Consider the following 9273-nt stretch of genomic DNA (forward strand, 5'->3'; position numbering starts at 1 on the left):
AGCTCAGCTTTTAAAATGCTCAACATGGTTCATATTTTCCTAGGACCACTCAACTATGTGACCTGGTACAAGTCACTTAGATTCTACAAGTCTCTGATTATTGTCTTAAATTAGAGGCAATCATAACTTCTTCTCGGGATTGTCTGAGAAGGTCTTCATTAGCACAGTGTCTGATATATACTGAGTGTGCGTTTAATGTCACCTGTTGTCACTCCCTGAACTTCTGTGATCTGGCTGCCCCTCTTCCACTGTTGACACTGCCTCAGCAAGGCCTCCAGCGACCAGGTTGTTAAGAGTGATGAACATTTTCCCATTGTTTTAAGATAATATTTTCTTTAATCTGTTCAAGGTGTCCCACTCTATTGACCCTTCCCTCTTAATTTAATCCCAATTTCCAAAGTGGGGCACACAAGATGATTCACTTAGGTGATAGAAGCAAACATTACAACTTTCATTGTTTATAAAATGCATCATATTTCCTTCTGTGCATCATATGCATAGAAAGAGAGACATTGCCAATTAAATATGACACAACTGTCTTGTAATTTTGAAGTTCAGTTAATATTTATTACAAGAACTCTTTTAGATTTAAACTTAAGCATTTATTTAAACTTACAAATAATGGCAATATGATTTGCTGTGACTGAATTCATGTATGTATAGACAGTGATGTCATTTCAGCTCCCTGATAGATATTAAAATGGGGTGGGAGAAATATGCATCTTATTTTATGTACATATATGTATGTGTATGTATGTGTGTGTGTGTGTCTGTGTGTGTGCATGCAATGGAATATTATTCAGCCACAAAAAAGAATGAAATCTTGCCGTTTGCAACAACATAGATGGAGCTAGAGAATATAATGCTAAGTGAAATAAGTCAATCAGAGAAAGACAAATGCCTTATGATCTCATGCATATGTGGAATTTAAGAAACAAAACAAATGAGCAAAGGGAAAAAAAGGGAGAGAGACAGAGAGACAGAGAGAGACAAATCAAGAAAAAGACTCTTCATTATTGAGAACAAACTAGTGGTTGCCAGAGGGGAGGTAGGTGGGGGGTGGATTAAATAGGTGATGGGTATTAGGAAGTGCACTTGTCATTTTGAGCACCAGAAGTGTTGAAACACTATATAGCACACTTGAAACAAATATATGTTAACTGATTGGAATTAAAATAAAAACTTAAGAAGACAAAATAAAATGAAATGTCAATATTATGTTGATAATTGTGGAAACTAGATGATAGCTATGTGCAGGTTCATTATCCTATTCTATTTTTGAGTATGTTTAAATTTTTCCATAATAGGTTTTTAAAAGTCGAAACAAAAGGGCACCTGACTGGCTCAGTCGGTGGAGCATGCAACTCCTGATTTCAGGGTTGTGAGTCTGAGCCCCACGTTGGGTGCAGAGATTACTTAAAAAAGAATAACTTTCGCTCAGGCTCACGGTGCCAGCAGTATGGGCAAGTGTCGCGGTCTTCATACTCCCAGGAAGCTCCACAGCCACCGACAAGATCAGAAGTGGCATGATAAACACTACAAGAAAGCCCATTTCAGCACAGCCCTGAAGGCCAGCCCTTTCGGAGGCGCTTCCCATGCAAAGGGAATTGTGCTGGAAATAACAGAGGTTGAAGCCAAACAGCCAAATTCTGCCACATCAGGAAGTGTGTCAGAGTCCAGCTGATCAAAAAGGGAAAAAATCACAGCCTTTGTACCCAGTGATGGCTGCTTGAATTTTACTGAGGAAAATCATGAGGTTCCAGTTGCTGGATTTGGTCACAAAGGTCATGCTATCAGTAACATTCCTGGAGCTTGCTTTAAGGTTGTCAAAGTAACCAGTGTCTCTTTTTGGGCCTTATACTAAGGCAAGAGGGAAAAACAAAGAACGTAAGTTTTGATGGTGACAAATATGACAAAAATAAGTTTTCATATGCCAAAAAACCATACTAATAAAATAAAATGCATTTTTTAAAAGACAAAAAAAGAAAATATGCATCTTCTGCTAAGTAAAACTTTAAGAAATTAAGTTTTACTAATAGTTATTACATGAGTTAAAATATTACACGTAATAATCCATAAGTAAATATACATATATGGGAATCATTCAAAAAATTACTGATTGAATACACAATTTAAAAGGTTTGGGAACTGGGGCTCCTGGGTGGCTCAATTGGTTAAGCATCTGACTCTTGATTTCAGTTCAGGTCATGGTCTCAGGGTTTGTGAGTTCGAGTCCTGTATCAGACTCTGAGCTCACAGCATGGACCTGCTTGGGATTCTCTCTCTCTCTCTCTCTCTCTCTCTCTCTCAAAATAAATAAATAAACTTAAAAAAAAAGGTTTGGAAACCACTGACTTAAACCATCTCCCTGTAAGTAATATTTTCTCATTGTTTCCCTCCTCTACTTTTTCTTCTTGACTGTCTTCATGCCTCCTCTCTCTCCTCTTGCCCTGTACTCCTCCTTCCATGTTAGTATTCCCTACAGTTGTTCATTGTTAAGCCATTCCTCTAATTTTATCTACTCCCTGTACACTGAAGACTCTCAAACCTCTGGTTCCAACATAGATCCGTCCTGAGTTCCAGACTTAAAGGATTAGTAAATTTCTCCAAGTCCATACCATGGATCTCAAATCCATCAAATCTAAAAAGATATTTGTCTACTCCTTAAATCTGCCCCCTCCTCCTGTCTTCCTTATCACAGCACGTGGCAACATCTTTTTCCAGTCACCCACTTCAGAAGCCTGGAATTTATTCTTTCAACTCCCACTTCCAAATAGCTCAAGAATATGTCACCTGCTCTCTTTCTCCACGGTTACTACTCTAATTTAGGCTCTGGCTGCAACAGAAAATATGCTGCATTAAAAGTCAATAGCTCCATCTACAATGTAAAATTAAAATGAAAAAATAATTTGCATCACTAGTTTATCATGCTAGAGTTACTGAGATCATCAAAATTGTCCAAAACAAAGACATCTGCTGTTGGAGGGTATGCGCCAGGACTCAACACAGTATTGTTTTAGGCCAGTAATTATCTGGGATGTGGAATTGATTTTTTTTATCCCATAATTTGGTGTCTAGTGACTTAAGTATCTAGCTGTTAGAGAAAATCCCATTACCATTTGGCAAACAATTTCAGACTGGATTGATTAGCCATGAAATGAATGCAAGTGATTTGCACAGCTTAAATATGCACTTAATAGTTTAAATATGAGATGACATTGACAGCTTTCCAAATACTACTGATTCTATTAGAGCAATTCACTAACATATATCAATATAATCCTTACATACTACCATTTCTATCCCATTTTTTTCTTTATACCTTTAGAATTTCCTATTTTTACGTTGACTATATTCATAAATTCTTCATTCTGACACCTTTCAGGGGCAAGGAGCTGCAGCAAACACAAGTTAAGTTACAAGGACCATCGCAGCTTTATCGCTGACTTTATTCTCTGTAAATGCAAACATTTACAATTTAAGTGGAGCCAAGTTTGGTTGGAAAGTACAAAACCCTATACAACAGTATACAGTTTGAAGAGAAATGCAAAGAATCGCAATTGTACATGGAACGACAGGCATTAAGTGAGAAGTTTCTTTAGAGTAATTGGGAGGGTCTAACTGTACCACAAATAACAATTATATCTCTAACCCGTTCAATAGCAGCTTATTATATTCTGTCTCCCTGTATGAGCTGCCTTATCTCTTATCTCCTTTGTCCCCATCATTATTGTCCTAGTTAACACTCTCCTGTCTCTTGCCTAGACTTTCCTAACAGCTTGTCCAGTCTCACCAACCTGGCATTTGTCCACAGCTGCCAGAGTCATCTTACCATCTTTTCAAAATGTAAACCTGATTTTATCTCTTTTGATGTTGCTTTTGACCAAACCCTTTCAGTGGTCTGCAGTGCACAGAGGATAAAGTCCAAGCTCCTGAATGTTACACAGAACACCTTTTTTTTTTTTTTTGATATGGTTCTGCCTTACCATCCAGTATCACCTTTGGCTGCTTTTGCAGACAGACCTTGCTCTACTCCTGGGTATCCACTCTAGTTCCCAAATGTACTGTACTGTGTCTCACTACTGGAAGGTTCTTCAGCCCATTCTCATATGACAGCTTCTATCAGTGCCCAGTATCAAATACTATGCCATGGCCTCCTAACTCTGGAAAATCTTCATTACCTACCCATGCAAAATTAACTGCTCCCCCTTTAAAGCCAGGACCCTGGCATTAACATGTCTCTATCTTGATCAAATCATAAACGCTTCTTTACATGTCTCATTTTCCATTAGGCTCAGAGCTCCTTGAAGAAAAGTACCATATCTTGTCCATTTTTTAATATCTTCAATACTGACTTTAGTACCCAATAACCATAATCATAATAAATATCAGTTATTGCACAGTAGTATGGCTTCCAGTGCTAATCTCAATGCTTCCCTCATTTAATTCTCACTATACCTTTATGAAGTAGGTATTATTACTAGCCCCATAAGAAAAGTAAGACACAAGGTAAGTGCTTAATACATGTGAATTAATATTATTGCTTTTAAAAAAATTAATGTAGTCATATCACCATTACTCCTAAGAGTTCCCAGATATTGTTACAACCGGAAGTTGATACCTTGGTGCAGGGAAAGAGTGTGCAATGGCATGAGTATAGCTATTTGGTTGGAGGAGATATAGGTTGCCTGGCATTCTAAATTCAACTCCATGTATACAGACCTTCAAACTTAACTGCTTTGTTTTAGTTTTTATTTTTGTGTTCATATGTTATACTGACATTGTAAATCATTTCCCCATTCCCTGATCTCATTTATACCTAACCATCAAGTACAGAAATAGTTGGTACTAGTATTACTTCTACGTGTCCTTAAAACGTCAGATACGGAAATGAAGCTGCCAAGTCTGGGAAGAAAAAAATGCCCACCTCAATACCACTAAGTGGGCAGTTCTTGTGCTAATTTATTATTTATCTGGCTTAAGTTCTCTCTCCTGCAAGTCACACTACTAAGACAGATTTGAGAGTTATCCTAGATTGTAAGAAATAGTTTTTCTATGGAACTACAGTTTTGCAATTCTTTAACTGATATGGGTTATTTCCAGAAAACATTTTCATGTTAACAACTCCAATATGCTGAGTTCGAATGCATAATAAATGGTGGAATTTGGGACTGGGTGTGAGGTGAGAGGCTAAGGTATTTGTAGCCCAAGGATTGGTGCCAAATCACAGTTTATAACAACTACCTACTGATCACCATGAAGCCAGTGAGGTAAAGAATTGTTACAAACACATCTTTAGTTTCCAGACTAATTCATCGGAGACACCTACAACCCAAACTGAAAATCACAGAAGGATGAGTTCTGTAAATTTTTGCATCTGTTCTTTTCGACTCTCCTGCTTCGTCTTGCTCCTGGATACTGCACCCTGTTGAATTCTTACTAACTCTTTGTGTATGTCATTTCCAGATCCCTAAGAGAGAGGATCTAATTAGCTCCATGAATCACCATAATCCCTGTTGAGCAACCTCTCACATCAGGCCCACTGACAGTGCTCTATGCAGATCCCCTCCAATGCTGTGTTATGTAAGTGTACTTCAGTTTTGGAGTGCTTTCACTCTCAACAACCAGCAACTGCATCTCACAATCAACAGGCTGCCCTCAGGTTGCATGAGGCCAGTTTCTTCTTCATGCACAAAGAGCATATAGTGCCTGGAAACTTATATACCCAGGCTCGGCCCTTAACCAATGACTGATGAATATGGGAGTATAAACATCCCAGCTCCCTCACCACTGCTAGGATTGCCTGTGAGGTGACCACCTCTCTTCAATCCTCTCTACAGAATTGTGACAGTTATCTTCTGTGGGGTTTTGTTTGACATCCCACCTCTGTCTGTCTTACTTTCCCTTCCCTGCCCCATGTCCCCACAACTCTACTTTTTCTCGGGAACACTTTATATCTCAAGAGTCCTGTGACAGCAATACAAATTCTAGATTTATTTCCGGATTCTTTTCGCCAGAAAAATCAAATCATCCCAAGATCTGCTTCTGGAGAACCCAACTCAGAAAAGGCCATTTCATATTCTGCTAAGCCACCTAAAGATTGGCTGTCTTTGAGGCAAGAGCTCATCCTTGATCTAATCAGCTATGATCAGAGTTACAGGGTCATATGAACAGAGGATCATAACCCGTGCTTACCCTTTAACAGGGGCTTTGGCCACAAGCCATGGCAGCCTCTGTGAGTGTGAGAAGTAGAAGCAAAGCCAGAGATCTCTCCTGAGAGTACACTCATATTCATTTGGGTAATGCCTGCTAGGCATAAATATGGCAAGGTGATAACAAGTGAAGGCAACAGTAGCAAACTGTGTAGGTCAAATCAAAGAACTCAAAGTGCTCTATACACCCAATGTGGAAATGATGATGTGTCATTTGCAATCATAAAGCAATATCTTAAAATATGTAAAGTAAAGATATAAGAAACAAACTTGGGAGTACAGTATCAATAGGGAAAATAAACCCACAGATACATATGCACACACACACACATACACACACACACCAAAGGCCCCAGAAATCAACTCTTTCCACTAAGAGCAATGTGAGGTTGAACCACATTTAAGAACCTTATGAGTATTTCCTTAGTTTTCTGTTAACTCACAAGGGAAGTCTGAACGCCCATGAGGCAAAAACTGATTACAGCTATTTACAAGGTAGGAAAGATACACCTTTATTTATGGTTGTATTGTTTTTAATTTTTGAATTGTTAGGTATCTATCTCTCATCTTGTAAATTGCATACAGCAACTTGTTAGATAATTTACAGACTATATTATTTTACTGTAAGAATAATAAAACACTAAAACATCCCTTAGACTCAATAACTACTTGACTCACACAGATGTCACAATATAACAGTAACACTACAAAACAGCCATACAATGAATGAAATCACAGAACATATAAGGCACCTTCAAAGGAACTGGAAATAGAAATAGCCATAAACATCCTACCCAAACTTTTTTGTGGTAACCTCACAAAACACAGGGGTCCACACTCTATCCACAAAAGGGAGGGGGGGAAGCCTCAGTGTCCTTTATTAAACAAATGAAGGTTTTAAATTTTATTCTTGAATTGTCATCCATTGTTGCCTGACAGGATTCTTTTCTTTGCCTTAAAAGGAATTGTACCAGAGAGTAGGGAATACAAACCATTAAGACTTGGTACCTGCTCCAGGCTGGGGATGATGGCATGAACACAATTATAATACAAAGGAAAACCTATCAAGCACTCTCATTCAAAGTGAGGGATTGGGGTTAGCTTCAAGGAAGAAACTGTTTGAAGTATACTTCAGAGAACAATACAATTTCCAAAAGAAGAGGCAGGGAATAGAAAGCTCCAAGGACTTTTTGTTGTGATTGCCATTTTTCACTACTACAGGTTAAAGTAACCCCTGCAAGTCTTAGCATCTTTCTCTTTCGGAGCTTCCTACTGAACTGTCTTTAAGAAGAGAAGCAAAGGGGGACGGCCTGGGCGGCTCAGTCAGTTGAGCCTCCAACTTCAGCTTAGGTCATGATCTCACGGTCTGTGAGTTCAAGCCCTGCATCAGGCTCTGTGCTGACAGCTTAGAGCCTGGGGCCTGCTTCAGATTCTGTGTCTCCCTCTCTCTCTGACCCTCCCCCACTCATGCTCTGTTTCTCTCTGTCTCAGAAACAAATAAACATTAAAAAAAAAAAATTAAAATAAACAAAAAGAAGAGAAGCAAAGGGGAGCCTGGGAGGCTCAGTCTGGTTAAGTGTCTGACTTTGGCTCAGGTCATGATCTCACAGTTCATGGGTTTGAGCCCCGTGTCAGGCTCTGTGCTGACTCTCAGAACCTGGAGCCTGTTTCGGATTCTGTGTCTGCCCCTCTTTTGCTCATTCTCGGTCTCTCAAAAATAAATAAATGTTTTTTTAAAAAGTTGTTTGGTTTTTTTTTATAAAAAAAGAAGAGAAGCAGAAAGCCCAATTGGATCTTTTTCTTATGCAGTAAATTGGCAAAACAACCTTGGAAAATAGTATACCATTATCTGTTAATATTTGATGTAGGGGTGCCTAAGTGGTTCAGGTAGTTGAGTGTCTGACCTTCGTTTGGGTCATGATCTCACAGTTCATGAGTTCAAGTCCCATATTGGGCTCTGTGCTGACAGCTCGGGGCCTGGAGCCTGCTTCAGATTCTGTGTCTCCCTCTCTCTCTGCCCCTTCCCTGCTGGCCACTCTGTCTTTCTCTCTCTCTCAAAAATAAATAATAAACATTAAAATTTTTTTTAAATTTGATGTATGCATTCTCTGTGACCAAGCAATTCTAATTCTTAGAGTATACTCAAATGCATGCATTTGTACGTCAGAATATTTGTTCAGTGATCAAAGTGCCTTATTTGTATTTGTCAAAAACTGTAAACACGATCAAATGGATAAATTGTGGTGTGCGGTGTGTTCATACAATAAGATATATATAGCAACGAAAATGAAAAAACACAGGCATGCACAACAATGTGAATAAATCTTAAAAGTATAACATCAAGCCAAAGAACTCAGATACAAAAGAATACACAGATCATGAATCCATCTGTATGTCGTTCAAAAACAGGCAACACTAAGGGGTCTACTTGTCAGAGGTCCAACTGTACGTAAAGCAAGGACATTATAACCATAAAAGTGCAAACAGTGGCTGTGTTTAGAGAGGATGAAGGGATGTGTGATAAAAAAGGGACACAGTCGGGGCTTTTGGAGTACTGGAAATGTTATATATTTTCTGCTTAGGAGGTGGTTACATAGATATTCACTTTGAAAATATTTTACTACACATTTATGCTTTATAAGCTTTTTTCATATACATTGTAGTTCAAAATAAAAAATATATATATAAGATATCTCTACTATCAACAATATGACAGTATTCCTGGGGGACAAAAACATACATATGTGGAAAAATTATTGAAACAATACACAACATATGACCAAATACCAAAGATAAAAGGTACTACTATAGGAGGTGAAAGAGGATAGGCTTTGAAGAGTTAAAATCTGCACGGAAGAGAAAAGTCAGTCATGGTTGGAGGAACAACATGAACAATACTCCATATTCAAATTTTTATTTGGACCCGTACATTAACTAATGGATGATAAGGTCAAATAGGTAATGTTGGGAATGACTTGGATCAGATTATTGAGACCCCTCCACATGATAACATGCCTACATGTGTTAATGAAAACATTAAATATCAGTAGCTGCTATCTAT

At 38.3% G+C, this 9273-nt stretch overlaps 1 pseudogene; it reads left to right on the plus strand.

Moving 5' to 3' along the window:
* Positions 1–1459: 1459 nt before the first annotated feature.
* On the plus strand, positions 1460–1891 carry LOC132673592 (small ribosomal subunit protein uS12 pseudogene; annotated as a pseudogene).
* Positions 1892–9273: the final 7382 nt, after the last annotated feature.

This window comes from Panthera onca, chromosome C1 (assembly GCF_046562875.1).
Source record: "Panthera onca isolate mPanOnc1 chromosome C1, mPanOnc1 haplotype 2, whole genome shotgun sequence".
NCBI lineage: Eukaryota > Metazoa > Chordata > Mammalia > Carnivora > Felidae > Panthera > Panthera onca.